Source organism: Stegostoma tigrinum, chromosome 6 (genome assembly GCF_030684315.1).
Source record: "Stegostoma tigrinum isolate sSteTig4 chromosome 6, sSteTig4.hap1, whole genome shotgun sequence".
Lineage (NCBI taxonomy): Eukaryota > Metazoa > Chordata > Chondrichthyes > Orectolobiformes > Stegostomatidae > Stegostoma > Stegostoma tigrinum.
Window position 1 is genome coordinate 34,163,282 of NC_081359.1, and position 15,679 is coordinate 34,178,960.

Below are 15,679 nucleotides of genomic sequence, written 5' to 3' on the forward strand. Positions count from 1 at the left end.
TATAATTCCAAACAATTATTGCAATCTCAGAGTGTGTGTGTCCTCATTTGCAATGACAGTGCAGCTCAGTTCCATCTATTCCTGGGCTTTCATTGATAGCGAAAGAAGAAAGTGAGAGAAAATGGCAGTGATGTAAGCGTGATTATTTTTTCTTTAATGAAGAGCCTTCTGGAATGAAAGGGAAAGGTTTCTTCTGCATGCTAATAGCTCAGGTGACTGAACATGTTTGTCTTTCATTACACCTAGCACATGAAGAAAATCTTTCTTTTATCCCTTATGTGTATCTTGATCATAGTGTTGGTATTTCCATTAACTTTAACATTGTTTTCTGCAAAACTAGGATACAGATCGGCACTGCATGTTAAGTAGATTTTTTTTTAATTTTGAAGCTGCATGACCTGAAAGCTTCAGTCAATATAAAATTGGAAATTAAATGAACTTAAAAAATGCAGTGGATTAGATTAGGAGTTAAGCATACAGGAGGTCTATAAAGTAATAGTGGCATGCATGTCGAAAACACAAAGCAGCAATAAAAGGTCTTTTTCTAAGTGTTCATGGAAAACTTTTAGTTCAACCATAGTTGTACTGGAGTTCTGTCTGTCTGTCATAATGCTGTAATGAAGGCAAGCAAGGTTTTATTTCTCAGAAATGAACCATTATTAAGTTTACAGCATGAGATTTAATTTTGATTTCATTTGATTTTGATTTTATTGACATGTGTACTCAAGTTCAAAAGGACAGGAGTACAGTGAAAAATGTATAATATCGTCAGACAAGGTGCTACCTTTGGTACAAGTACCTAGGTCCAGAATGTTAAGAACAAGGTAGAAAAAAAGAACAAAGTTAAAATTAAACATTGCAATAATTAAAACATAATGGAAAACGTACAAAGCAGTATTAAAGGTTACACATTCTAGACTTTCTTTAAGTTGAAAATAGAGATGAAAGTTCAAATGTTAGTCTCTCTAAAGTGCTTAGTCACGGTGGGATCACACTTTGGGGAATCACCTCGAGACTGGAAGTCCATGTTGAGGCCTTGCCGGATTGAGAGAGCACCATCCTCACTGTAAAGGTCCTTGAGAAGGGATTTTTAATAGTTGACATTATGTTGCAGCTGAAAAATTAATTTATTTCAGAACAATTCTTTCCAATATTGGGGTACAGAATCTCTTTGTCAAATAAAATCTCCTCTTTTGTCCAAAAATTTTTAAGTTGCAAGTTTTTGCATGCGATCGATTTATATGCAGTTGCAGAATCTTAGTGATGTATTCACCACCATGTGGAGCTCCAACACTGCAATTCAGCTCAGCAGGTCTCGTATCTGTGGGAAGAAAAAAGATGAAGAAGCATCAGACTCGAAAAGTTAACTCTGCTTTCTTCCCACAGGTCTGTTGCCAAATCTGTTGAGTGTCACCAGTAATTTCTGTCTTCGTTTCAGATCTCTGCAGTTTGTTACTTTACTTTAGGACTGCAATTCAGTCACTCTGTGATATATTTAATGGAAACCAGAGATCAAACTCAATGAATATTCAGTGAAAAATGAACAGTTAAACTCTTTTCCAGAATTTTAGCTGTGTTTGATTTTCTCCTCATTCTACCTTTTTTAAATATCTGCCAAGTGACATCTTTATGTTAAATTTTCTATCATTTCTACTAGTTCCCACATGGTGTTTAAAGTGGCTCACCTTAAATATGTTGTGTCTGTATAAATGAAAAACAACACGTGCAATGCAATAGAAGGGGTGCATTACAAATAATTCCAGATGTTTTCAGTAATTACACATGATATGAGTTGATTTCTTGCAGCCACAGTCTCAACGGTTGAGACATATATTGTATCAATATCACATTAAGGGAGACGATGGATCTCAATTTGGTTCTGACTTGGTTATTTAAAATTCAGATACTTTGAATTCAATACTAGCAAAGATAATATTCCAGCTAAGTAGAAAGAACGTCGTTAGATTACAAAAATATAAGTTGTCCTGTAGATGGTGCCAATTCATACTGAATGCGAATGTTCTACTGAGGCATAGTCGTCCTGGAGCTTTTGGAAACTCTGTAGGGAAACTTGATCTTCAGTGAACATTGTGGAAGTCCCCACTTTCAAGGCAAATCTCCTGCAGAATCTGACAAGTGTATTTTGTTGAAAGTTTTTAAAGGAGCAGTTGGAAACAAAACATTTTTATAGCTGCAGTTAAATCAAACCAATCGGTCTGAATTCTGTTATCATGACAAATAACAGGGTCAATCACATAAAGGCAGCCTGGCTTAACCATGCATGATTAAATACCTTCCTGAAGAAGGGTCCCGACTCGAAATGTCAGCTTTCCTGCTCCTCTGATACTGCCTGGCTTGCTGTGTTCCTCCAGTTCCACACTGTGTTATCTCAGACTCCAGCATTGGCAGTTCTTACTATCTTTACGATTAAATTCCTTTTGTGGTGAGTAGACCATTATAGATGTGTCCTATTATAATGGAATGAAAGTAGAGAAGATGGCAAGAGGTAATAAGGCTAGCATCAACAAGTAGAGACATTATACAATGCTAACCTGTCGAAAAGACAAGCAGGAAGAAAAATTATTGATCAATTTAGCATGTTCAAATAATTATTATTATAATTTATATTGCATTCATTCACTAACACCTGAATGAATTGAATAGTCTCAGCAAGACGGCATGAATTAATTTCTACACGCTTTACAAATACAGTTCTTTAATTTTGTGAGGTAATTCAACTTGTATGCCAACTCTCCAAATAAACAGTTCACTTAGTGCCATTCTCTTCCCTTCACCCCTTGGCCCTACATATTCCATATTTTAAAAATTACTATTTATTTCCTACAGAATGCATTTATTGAATCAGCTTCTAATTCATTATAATCGTGAACCCTAACAACTTGCTGCATGAAAAAGTTATTGAAATGCAATGGAGATGTTAAGTAAAGCAAAATATAACCTGTTAATTATTAAGCTTAACAAAGTGTGAATGATTTGGAATTCAAGGAGCAAGATCTGTAATGGGCAGATGAAAGACAAGTAATTTTGGAGAAGGGAAAAATAAACGTAACTATATTTACTTCATGGATCAACTCAGGTAACTGTCAGCTAAACACAGGATTCAAACCTTGAAATTGAAAGAGGAAGATGAGAAAAGGGAAATTTTGCTATCCGAAATGCTACTGGCAGCATGGAAAACAAACTAGACAAAGCCAGTACGAATCAAAATTCTATCAGAATTAAGCTAGCATTTGAAGCAGTTTTATTAAACATGCCAAACTTAATAACCAAAGGTCTTCAACGCTGGACTTTCTTCAACCAAACGTGAAATCATTAATTGTCTGAAAGTAGAAACATTAAGTGAACTACGAGCAATTAGAATATGTTTTTTCTGTGTTTCTGCATGTAAATTGTGTACTTAATAGAAATGAAAGAATATTATAATTTCAATTCATGTAAGGTGCATGCAAAATTGTAGGAATTCAAAGGGCGTGTATGTTGAGCTAATCAGGCCTTATACCTTCAACTAACTGGTTGACGGCAAAGCTACATAGTTTCTGCCTTATAACATCCATACAATGGCCATAATTTGCATTTTCCATCAATAACTTGCTGTCCCAGATTTAGATATTTTTGTTTGGGGGAAGGGGGGTTTATGTTGCTACTGAATATGCAAACTGCTAATGGAACGTTATCGGAACCATAGAGGGCTAGGAACTGAGTAAACAAAATAAGTAACTGCGTATTTTCATAAATAAACAGATTAAAGAATTGAAGAACAAACAGAACAAAGACTGAGAAGGCAGTCTGAATTAAAGTGGATGAATTCAATATTAAACCGAGATGATAAATAAAAAGAAAGAAAGGAGGAATGGGCTATAAGAGATAAGGGAGACAAAGAAAAATTAAGAAAACATGAATTATTTTTTCGGCTGCTATTTTAAAATCTCCAACCAATTAAAACCTTAAGAAATGGAATTCAATGCTAGTAATCTTTAATGGTCTGTGTCAGAGAGACTGGTGCTAACTAATACTAGCCAATCATTATACAGTAAGAATAGACATGGTGTGTTTAAAAATGTGCTCAACTGTGTGCATTGGTGCGTTCATACATTCAGTGACGACTAATTCAAACAATGTTGGCGGGTGTAAGTTGCTAGGAGATAGTCATGTGAGGTATATGTCTACAACTTCCTTGAATAGCACATTGGCAGATTGGTTAAGAACATAAATAACTGCAAATGCCTCTTGACAATTCATTATCTTGATAAGAAATTGGTCCATCACACTACTTTGTACTTGTCCTTTGTTACTTTTGCTGGTGTTTGTTATTTAACATAAATATTAACAAGAAATTGGTTCACTATTCATTTCACTACCACATGCATAAATGAAATTGAAAATCTTATGCAGTAAGATATTTTAAATTTCCAGATATTCAGAGGCCTTGTAACAATTCATCCATTGTTGAGGTGAGGACAGCTCAAAGATTTTAGTTGTTACAAGATTACTTCTTCATACAAATTGGCGAGAAAACAATAATCAGGTGCTGAAGGTCATTTTGCTGAATGATGATATTGTGTTAACCCTAACTGATCTCATGAACAACATTGTCCATCATGTCATAAGAGTTAATTTGGTCATGAATTTCAGAGCTGGTGAAAATGTGTTGCTAAAGTCAAGCAGTGTGACAATCAACTTCGCAAAGGTTTCAGACACCTTAGGTAAGATTATTTGAGGATTACCAAAGCTGACAATCGATTGAAGCTTTTCAAGGATTCTTATTCAGAAGGAAAACATATATTTTGTTAAAAATTAAAACTGCATATGGTGGAACAGTACCAAATTGTTTAATGATCTGGTGAAAACACTGGAAAGTGAAAAAGAAGTCTTGCATTAATATAGTTGCCATATATGACCACAGGAGGTCTTTCAGTGCTTTGCAGTGAAAGACATATAATTGAAAGTTTTATTGAAATGTAAATAATACAGCAGTTGATTGATCATCTATTTTGGTGGCATTTACAGACAGATAAATATTGGTTAAGAAACCAAGAATATTTCCCTTACTCTTATCTGATAACAATGCAGTGAGATCTTTCATGGTTAACCTAAGCAGGCTGATGGGGCTTTGGTATAAGCCTCATTTAAAATTATGTTTGAATCAAAGTATTTAAATAAGTTTAAAGAAATTAAATATCATAAGATATGTTACTATCAAACTCAGTTGAATACAAAAGAAATCACAATCAGCAGCAATGCAATAGTTAAAGCAGGTTTTTTTTTACAATATTGGGAGCTGCAGGTATTTAAAAACAATCCGAGGTAAATGAATGATTGTCCAGGGCAGATTCTGGTACACTCCAGTGGAAGGCAAAGGCCTTCCCTGACTTTGGAACATGATGCTGAATATCCAATGAAAAGGTCAAATTACCATAGTCCCACCAGACCATATGTTCTCTCATGAGATAGTGAGTGAGAGAGAGAGTGAGAGAGAGAGAGAGAGAGAGATGGCTGTTGGTGGTTTAGTCTGAGGATCACCTGGCCTCAGGTGAGGAGAAAGTTCGAGAAGGAGAGTCTTCATCATAATCTCAGCCAGTGTGGGAACTTAATCCACCCAATCTGGAGAGAACAGGAGACTATAAATAGGAAATGTAATTGAGTGGAGTTGGACATGGGTCAGAAAAAGTCTTCAACACAACAATGAAGCCATGACTTCCATTTTCCCCAGCTTTGCATTCAATAAGATATTTTGTTTTCAATTTTATCATTTTTGTCATTTTTGGAATACTTAATATGACATTATCTAATTTATTTAGCAGAGGTTGTTCTCCATCAATCAGCTTTTCATGGGACATTAACAGTTCACGGGATCAGCGCAGCATTTTAAAAACCTGAAATACACATTGATAATTCAGGCAACAGTGAACATGAGACCCATATGATATTCTATCCATTATATTTCGTCAACAGAAGTTACTGAGGTATTATCACTTACACCAGTCATACCTAGAGTCGCTGTTCATGCTTCCTGCATGTCAGATTGAGAAACACAAAACCATAAAGCAGACACATAGATCCACACTTACAAATTAAACACCTTGCTGAAAATATCCTTCAGCAGTTTCTAATCCATGTTATAGTGAGTATTCTCTTCCATGCTATAAATTCTATTTTAAAGTCCACGACAAATAAAAAAGTTGAGGCTTTGTGAATGTTAGATAAATTGATGCTTGGGCATTGTGGCAACTCTTTCCTTAGGGTTCATTTTGTCACTGCAGAAATTAAATAGTGGAAAGTTGAATAAATTACACAACATGGCATCAGTGTCAATGTGTACCAATTCAACATGTCAACTGCATAAAAATCACAAGCAAACAAGCTCTTTGATACATTAAAATCCAGGATGTGCACTCAGAACTGCTGAAAATTCCTATTGCAGATGTAGGTTTTATTTTAGCCATGTGTTATGAATTTGAGACTAACAGAAATAATTGCCTGGGTTTGGCTCTAACATGCGGCTTTCTTCATAAATAGGCCATCTGCTTCATATAGCCCTTGGTGAACAACAAAACCTTTGGGGCAGGATTTTGTGGACATAAAATGGATCCCAAATTCAACGCCATTGTGTCATTATGGTGCTATGTATGTTATTTTGGTTCCGAATTGATATCCATGTCATACCTACTCCCTTGAGTAAAGCACATGCCCATTGCCAGTTTGTGGAATGCAGGCATTGTGAACATGCACTCAGTTGCAAAAAGAATCCAACACTTGCCAGTGTTTTTAAAAGGCACCATTCACCACTTGTCACTGTTTGTTGGAGTGCATGATAGCTTGTAGAGTTGCAGAAATTTGAAATTGCTCAAGTGACACTTCTGAGGGTAGAAGAGGCTTAGATTTTTGATTCAAGGGTTTTGTTCAGACCCACATGGTGTTTTAATTTCTTTTGGCATGCAGTGTGAGAGGAAGTTAGAGGAGAAATAGTGTCAAAGAGGAGAAGCTGATTTGAAAGGGAGAATAAGGTAAAAAAAGGAACAGAGGGAAAGATAGTCTATTTCCTCAGGATCTCCAACCACAGCCTTAACCTGGAAGTGTTGCTCTTTTAGACAGAATAAGGACAACATTGCAAGTGATCACATAGCTGAGTGGATTCCTGAATTTCCAGGCACCAGGACTTCTTCTAATCTAGATTATATAAAAGATTTAACATCTCCGAGTTCACTGTTCAGTGTTGCCTAAGGGAAATTTGAGGATGATCATTATTACAGGAGAAGCAAGTGATGTGAAAATGTATTGGTACCATTGTGGACTTTCCCCATTGTGCAGCATGTGAGTGACTGCACAAAAATGGCTTTGCAAATGTCACATTTAAACAAGACATAACAAAGCCACAAAGTTTATTTTTAATCCAAGAACACATGGTTGGTGTATGACTATAAGCGATACCTCATGTAGGTCTTTGCATAGTTTCCTGGCAGCAGCCACAATACATCTATTTGATACCAACTTTTTCTTCCGATGAATAATGGGTTTCCCCAGATTAAACCAGAGGGTGACTGCTGCTTGACAAGAGCTATCCATTCAACCTCATGGCTCATCACTAAGATATACCTTTCAGGTCTTGTTAGTACCACCACTTCCAAGCCACATACCATGCTAAAGTGAAATGATATCGTTATTCCTTCACTGACACCGAATCAAAGATCTGTAATTCCATCCTTAACAGTGCTGTGGGTGCACCTAAACTGCATGTACCAGTGGTTCATAAGGCTCACCACCACCTCCTCAAAAATAATTAAGGACAGGCAATAAATGATGGCATTGCCAGTGATACTTACATCCTGCGAACAAATATAAAAAATACAAGCCAAACAAATATAGGACTTCATTAAAACTAAATCATTCAATATGACTTTGACAGTCATCTGAAAGGCTTTGGCGGCAGTTCTGAATATCAATTCAATGTGCATTGGGTAATATTCGATTGTTCTGTAAGGAAGCAAAAGCCTAATGACTGTCAGGTGCTGCATCACGGTCAGGTCTTCAAGTTTTGTTGCAGAGTTGGTAACCACCTGCACACTGCAAAGAATAGCCTCTGCACTTTGTACAAGGTTGGGTAACAAGTTAGTATAAGATTCCACCATGTTCCATGAAGGTAGCAGCAAGCTTACTGCTGCAATGAGGATTTCATTCTGTATGCGTTTCTGTCCGTTTCAGTACCTGGCCCAACCAATTTCCTCTTCTCTTTAATCTGAGTGGAAATAATCTGTAATGCAGTGTTTGATCTCCTTTGTGAAAGTGGCTCCAACATGAGTAACAAATACGACATGACAAGTCAAAAGTAATATAAATAAAATGTTTCGTGTGCAAGGGTTGTTTGAGCACTTGGATAATGGGATATGTTGGTTTGAAAGAGCAGATGCTGCAGCTCCTATATTGCACAGAATGGTGTTGCAAAAAAAGGGAGATAACAATGAAGATGATTGAGGAGCAGCAGAAGAAATAATCACTTCAGAATTTTGAAAAGGCAAGAGAAAATGTGTTTGCGAGAATGAAAGTACACAACATGAACATGAGGTGGTTAGAATTTTGATAGCCAATACAACTAATTCCTGGTGATAACTGTGGAAGGAACCTTCGATGGTTTACTTCCTACTCATTCATTCCTTCTGTCTGTAATTCTTTGCTTTCTTTAACCTGTAGACAGCTGAATATTGAAAACAAAATCTGTTGAATTCTGCAGCAGGAATCCTTCAATAGTCGGCTAAAGGTTAAATAAATCATCAGTTATCATACCACATCTTCTAATAATTTCAACCTTCCCTTAGCTGGATTGCATTATGAATATGAATTTGAATCAAGTACAGGTGGCTGCATCATCCCCATGACTATCACAGGCAGACTTGCAAATGCAAACAACATGCATGGTTAGGTGCTCACAGCCATGAACTCTTAAGTGTTTATTAAAATCTTACAGGCCCAATGGTGGAAAAGGACAATGTAATTAGCATGTTATCCTGCTTTAGTTTGTATTTGACTCATACCAATGTTCTTTTAAATCAACAGCAAGCTAAGTTAAGGATTTATTCTAAATAAAGCAAATATCAAGAATACCTGTAAGTTCAATACATGAAATAATGTTGTAAAGAATATATCCATGTGCCTGAATTAAGTTGGGTGATAACTTTAGTTTCTTTACCATACTGTTTGTTTTCATGAAAAGGTGGATGTCAGTTGTAAAATAAATTAGTAATTCAGAGCACCAAGTTATCAAAACTTTAAAAATTGTTATATTTATCTTTGTGTCAGTCGTGCTTGGAAAATAGATTGTAAGTGAAAAGGATTTCAGTTCAAAAATAAAGCCAAAGCAACATCATTGGTCAAATTACATTCATTTAACAATCATCAAGATTGTCATGAAGAAAAGCAACTCCAGCAAGGATTCTAGGACTTCAATAATAACTGGTTTCCACGCAATTCCAATTGCATAAATAATGACTCTCTGTTAAAGCAACCAACTCCAACACATCTGGATTCATTACCAGTAAGTGTGAGCACGCAATGCACTCCTTATGTGCTCTCTTGCACTCTCTATTGTTCTACATGTGACTGAAATGTGGAAGATGGGAGAATGCTTTGTCCCTTCCAAAAGCTGATAAACAATCGGAAACATAAAGAAGCACAATCGAAAAGAGCCCAGCTGCAGGGTACAAAAGAAACCAAACAGCCAGGTCCCCTTCCCCCACCGCATCCCAAAACCAGCCCAGTTCGTACCCTCCCCCCACTGCACCACACAACCAGCCCAGCTCTTCTCCCCCCACCCACTGCACCCCAAAACCAGTCCAACCTGTCTCTGCCTCCCTAACCTGTTCTTCCTCTCACCCATCCCTTCCTCCCACCCCAAGCCGCACCTCCATCTCCTACCTACTAACCTCATCCCACCTCCTTGACCTGTCCGTCTTCCCTGGACTGACCTATCCCCTCCCTACCTCCCCACCTATACTCTCCTCTCTACCTATCTGCTTTTCTCTCCATCTTCGGTCTGCCTCCCCCTCTCTCCCTATTTATTCCAGAACCCTCACCCCATCCCCCTCTCTGATGAAGGGTCTAGGCCCGAAACATCAGCTTTTGTGCTCCTGAGATGCTGCTGGGCCTGCTGTGTTCATCCAGCCTCACATTTTATTATCTTGGATTCTCCAACATCTGCAGTTCCCATTATCACAGGGCATTCTAGCTCACCTGGCTTTCTGGCACTGCAGAAAAAGAATTACTTTGGGTTTGTTAACAGTGGAACAAGCTACCAGGAGAAATGACATGTGCTACACTATCCATGGCACCAGACAATTACTCAGGATGTCTGCTGATCTGTTGGGGATCTATAATTCAGTTAAAGCCCTGAAATATTCACCCACAGCCTATTCTAGACGATGGATACGACTGCAGTGTTTTATGACCCCAGCATAAGTATCCATGGGTGGTGTTTTCGCTGGAATCACAAACACTGGCTATTGGAAACCAACGGAAATGTTCTTGCAGTAATCACCAACTCCTTTGTTTAATACAGAGTTTTATTACAGTGAGTGAGACCTCGCATAATTTGTATCATGCACCAAAAAGACAGCCAACATGTTCTGAAGGCTCTCAGTGCCTACTCGTGTTGTGACATCATATTCTCTTAAAAAATTGACCCTTTGAATTTTTCATCTCTATCCTTATCATTTACTTTTCCCAGATGTGGTCTGGCCTCCAACTGTTCTTGCTCACTCAAACTGAATTTGAACTTAATGATGGATTCACATGGACTTTTATTTGTGTGATGCATTGTTTTCAAAGTTGTCAACTGTTTTCCTGAGTGTTTGACTGAAAGAGATAATGGACAGATAATGGGTGCAGTTGTAATGAAAATATTCTTAGACCTGTGTTTGCACCACATAGCACAAGAAAGAACAATTGCGCTAGTATGTGCCCTGGGCAAGGATTATGAGCATCAATAAGCCATAATATCTCAGTGAATAATGACAGAAAATAGCAGTAATTGTGGGCATGAGAATGAATCTTTGTATGTACAGCATGATGTTGACAAGTCAGTCACCTCTTTGATGAATGTTCAGTAGCAATCAAATAGAAGAATTGGTTTCTTTATCTCCCAAACAGTGACTTGACAACAAAGTCATTTCTCCTTGAAAATATGTTGGTGTCAAAGTATTATTCAAGGAAACCCACATTCCGTGGTATCAGCACGAGAACAGTTTTTTTAATGTCTTTTTGATGTTATTTCGTATCCACATGAAATTGCCTGAGAAGCGGACTGAATCAGAGTAATATTCTGTATTGTTATTTTATTGAAATGCATGCACAGAACTTCTTTTGTGGCTCAGCGATGAATCTCTGAGCAATCTACCATGAATATTTTTGTGAGACTGAAGATCATCACATTACATCCTTGTAAGAAAGGATGAATTCAAATTAATTATGCAAATTAACTACATACTGAAGCGTGAAAGAATGAGGCCAAAAAGGCATAGAATGTGAGAAAAAGGTCTGAGAATCGGTACAAATTAAAGTACCATGAGCATGATGAAAAATTCTTTGAGAGGCCAAAATATTGAATATAATTCAGCTGCTCCACTTTCATGCATGAGAAAAGGAACACGAAAGAAACTTTCTGTGGGAGATCAAGTCACGTCATTTTATGACAATTGTCTACTGCACTGGGTCACAGATGAGCTCTTAACTTGGTCTGAGAAGTCTGCCAGAGCATTATTAAAATTAAAACCCTGAACATTACGAAAATAGTAATTGAACTTTTAGTGAACAAAGTATGGCAAGAATCACTAAAGCTACGGGAAATTGACTGGCTAATTGTGGAAATCACTGACAGAAATGACATAAGTTATGCAGATATCGCAGAAGAGGTACATGAAGAAGATAAAACAAAAAAAAAACTGAATGTTGGAAATCTGTAACAAAAACTGGAGAAACTCAGTAGGTGTGGCAGCATCAAGAAACAGAGATAATGTGCTCTCTCCGTAGATGCTAACTGGCCTGCAGAACTTCACGAGCAACATCTGTTTTTGCTCTTGAAAAAGGTGCCAGGATTTATTGATTACTTAAGTGGAAAAAGCATGAAGCTTGCTCACAGCAATGCAAATAAAAGGTGAACAGATCAATCTATCTTCTCAGAATTATGAAGCATTTTAATAAGATGAATCAGAAAAGACTATTCAACTAGTTATTGAGTCAACAGGTACACAGCTTAAGATTGAAAAGATAACAAGAGGGAAAGGTGATACAATTTATGTTTTGTTAGAATCAAATTAGAATTAATTATATTCAAATTATACTTACTGTAGTGGTATTAGCAGAATCTATTACAACTTTTAAAAGATTCGAATTGGGACTAAATAAGAGTTGAAGAATATCCCACTGTTACTTATTTAGGAATTTTGAGCTATTTGAAGCTGTTTGCATCCATTTATTACTTTAACTTCAAAAGATTATGCTTCATTGAAGAAAGGATGGAATGCCTGAAGCCTGAGTTGTTCTTGTTAAATTCCATATTCATGAATATTTATTGCACGTTATACACAGATAGGAAGCCACAACACTTAGTTGACTAAGTGGCTAAAAATAGCTATATTAATGTTTATTAAAGGTGGAAAAGATTAAACTCTACAGCAACTCTCAATAACACAAAGGAAAGAACCATCTATGTCTCCTGGAGCACTGTAATGCATTTGGCTTGTTAGCCATAATAGCAGTGACACTGTTGTCCTGCAAAGACACCAGTGGAAGTTTTATATGGCAGCAATTTTTAGCTTGTCAGATATTTCCTAATGTAAGATGTCATGGTATTCTAAATATGCACGATGTAATGTGTGGAATTACATGACTAGGCAAATGGCAAAGTTTTTCAGGTCAATTCCATCACATCCAGTTTTACACAGACTGTAGAAGCTATTGTTATGCTGGTAATTGCTGCATAAGAGAGTCACCTTGGTTCAATTGTATCTTGAGCACAAATATCAAGTGACCATTGCTAACATTATTCAAAATAAAACTGTGTGTATTCAGTGCATTCAAATTAACGAAATGTCTAACACTGGATATGGCTCTTTTTCTCTCATTTAAGTTTACTTCTATGCCTATTTCAATAACCAAGATTCTTTTCTCATAAAAAGTTAGGCTGCATAGCTTTTCCATATTTTTCTCAATAACCAATTACAATTTTTCCATTATGGCCCAGGGAAGGAGAAAAATATAATGTAAAATTGCGTTAAAAATGAATTGGCATTACACAAATGGAATTCTTGATTGTTATATAAATGGACTTAAACAGTTTTCCTGGGGACAGAAGAAAGTAAAAAAGCTCTAAGGAGCCATAAAAAGACATTTGAGCCATCAAATTTGTACACTCTACTGACCATGTACAATTTTACAGATCATGTTTTCTGTCAATTCGGTCATCCTCCTCCTGGAAGGCTAAAACAAAAAAAAACATTAAAATCTTCAAGCAGATTGTGAAAATTCTTCCAGTGCCAAAGCATCAAACTATATGTGCAGTCTGAATGTTGTTGTAGTAATTATAAGGAGCTCAGCCAGGTGGGCCTCATCCAATATGAGTACCCTGACTGGGGCTATTAACCTGTTTGAATCAGAGATCCCTGGCTGACAGAAATAAACAGGAGTGTCAGAGGTTCTGAGATAACAAGGTGTGTAGCTGGATGAACACAGCAGGCCAAACAACATCAGAGGAGCAGGGAGGCTGGCATTTGGGGCCTAGAGCCTTCTTCAGAAATGGGGGAGGGGAAGGGGATTCTGAAATAAATAGGAAGAGAGGGGGAGGCAGATAGAAGACAGATAAAGGCAAAGAAACAGACAGGTCAAAGAGGCGGGGATGGAGCCAGTAAAGCTGAGTGTAGGTAGAGAGTTAGGGAAGGGATAAGTCAGTCCAAAGAGGGTAGACATGTCAAGGAGGTGGGATGAGGTTAGTTGGTAGGAGATGGTGGTGGGGCTTGAGGTGGGAGGAGGGGATAAGTGCGAGGAAGGACAGGTTAGGGAGGCAGAGACAAGCTGGGCTGGTTTTGGGATAAGGTATGTGGAGGGGAGATTTTGAAGTTTGTGAACTCCACATTAATAACATTGGGCTGCAGGGTTCCCAAGCGGAATATGAGTGCTTTTCCTGCAACCTTCGGGTGGCATCATTGTAGCACTGCAGGAGGCTCATGATGGACATATCATCTGAGGAATAGGAGGGAGAGTTGTCAGAGGTTCTGTTCACTCTGCGAGCTTTCTGTGAGGATGCTGGACCAGTGTCAAGCATAATATGTGTGTAAGTGAACGGTGACTTGATGATGGGAAACCAGCCTCTGTGGCGTTATTTCAGTGGCAACGAGGGTGGGATTAATGATGCAGTGAGTAAGTTGCAGAAATCAGATGAGAATGGCACCCCTTGGCATCAAGGCAGCATTTGACTGAGTGTGTTATCAATGTGCACTAGCAAAACTGTAATCAGTGGGTATCAGGGAGGCTAACTCTGTGGTGGTTAGAGTCATACCTGGCATGTAGGCAGATGGTAGTGGTTGTTGGAGATCTATCATCTCAGCTCAAGGGCATCTCTGCACGAGTTTCTCAGGGTAGTCTCCTAGGCCCAACCATCTTCAGCAGTGTCATCAATATCCTTCCCCCAATCATAAGGTCAGAAGTGGTGATGTTTGTTGATGCATGCACAATGTTTAGCACTATTTGTGACTCATCAGTTACTGAAGCAGTCCGTGTCCAAATGCAACAATATCTGAATGATAACCGTGCTTGGGCTGACAAGAGGCAAATATAGTCATGCAACATAAATGCCAGGTTATGATCATCAGTAAAAGGCAATCTAACCACCCTTGACATTCAACAGCATTACCATCGCTGAATGCCCCACTGTCGACATCCTGGGGGTTACCATTGACCAGAAAATCAACTGGACTTACCACTTAAAAACAATGGCTATAGAACAGGTCAGAGGCTAGAAATACTGTGATGAGTAACACACCTCCTGACTCCCCAAATCCTGTCCACCTTCTGCAAGGTACAGGTGTGTGATGGAATACTCCCAACTTGCCTGGATGAGTGCAGGCCTGACAGCACTCAAGAAGCTTGATACCATCCAAGACAAAGCAACCCACTTGATTGGCACTGCATCCGCAAACATCCGCTCTTTCCACCAGCAACACTCAGTAGCAGCAGTGTGTATTATCTACAAGATACACCGCAGAAATTCTCCAAAGATGCTTAGGCAGCACTTTCCAAATGCACAACCACTTATATCTGGAAGGACAAGGGCAGCAGAAACATGGGAACACCATCACCTTCAAGTTCCCTCCAAGCCACTCATCATCCTGACTTGGAAATATATCACTGTTCCATCACTGTCACTGGGTCAAAATCCTGGAAGTATCTCTGTTATGGCATTGTGGGTCAACCCACAGCAGGTGGATTGTAGCAGTTCAAGAAGGCAGCTCACCACCACCTTCTGCGGGACAACTCGGGATGAACAATAAATGTTGGCCAGCCAGTGCTGCCCTCTTTCTATAAATGAACACTTTTTTTTTAAATGCCCAAATAGAGAAGGAAAGCTGGGCAGTCATTTTTAGTGTGCGAAAGATCCACCAATATCTTTATGGATGTA

At 38.2% G+C, this 15,679-nt stretch overlaps 1 long non-coding RNA gene across 1 annotated transcript in view; it reads right to left on the reverse strand.

Moving 5' to 3' along the window:
* Positions 1 to 725: 725 nt before the first annotated feature.
* LOC125453116 (uncharacterized) overlaps positions 726 to 15,679 on the reverse strand; it is a 45,551-nt gene continuing 30,597 nt past the window's right edge. The window contains exons 2-3 of the long non-coding RNA XR_009445874.1: positions 2,294 to 2,468; positions 726 to 1,321 (exon numbers count right to left, since the gene is read on the reverse strand). This is a non-coding gene — a long non-coding RNA (uncharacterized LOC125453116). The remainder of the gene's footprint in view (positions 1,322 to 2,293; positions 2,469 to 15,679) is intronic.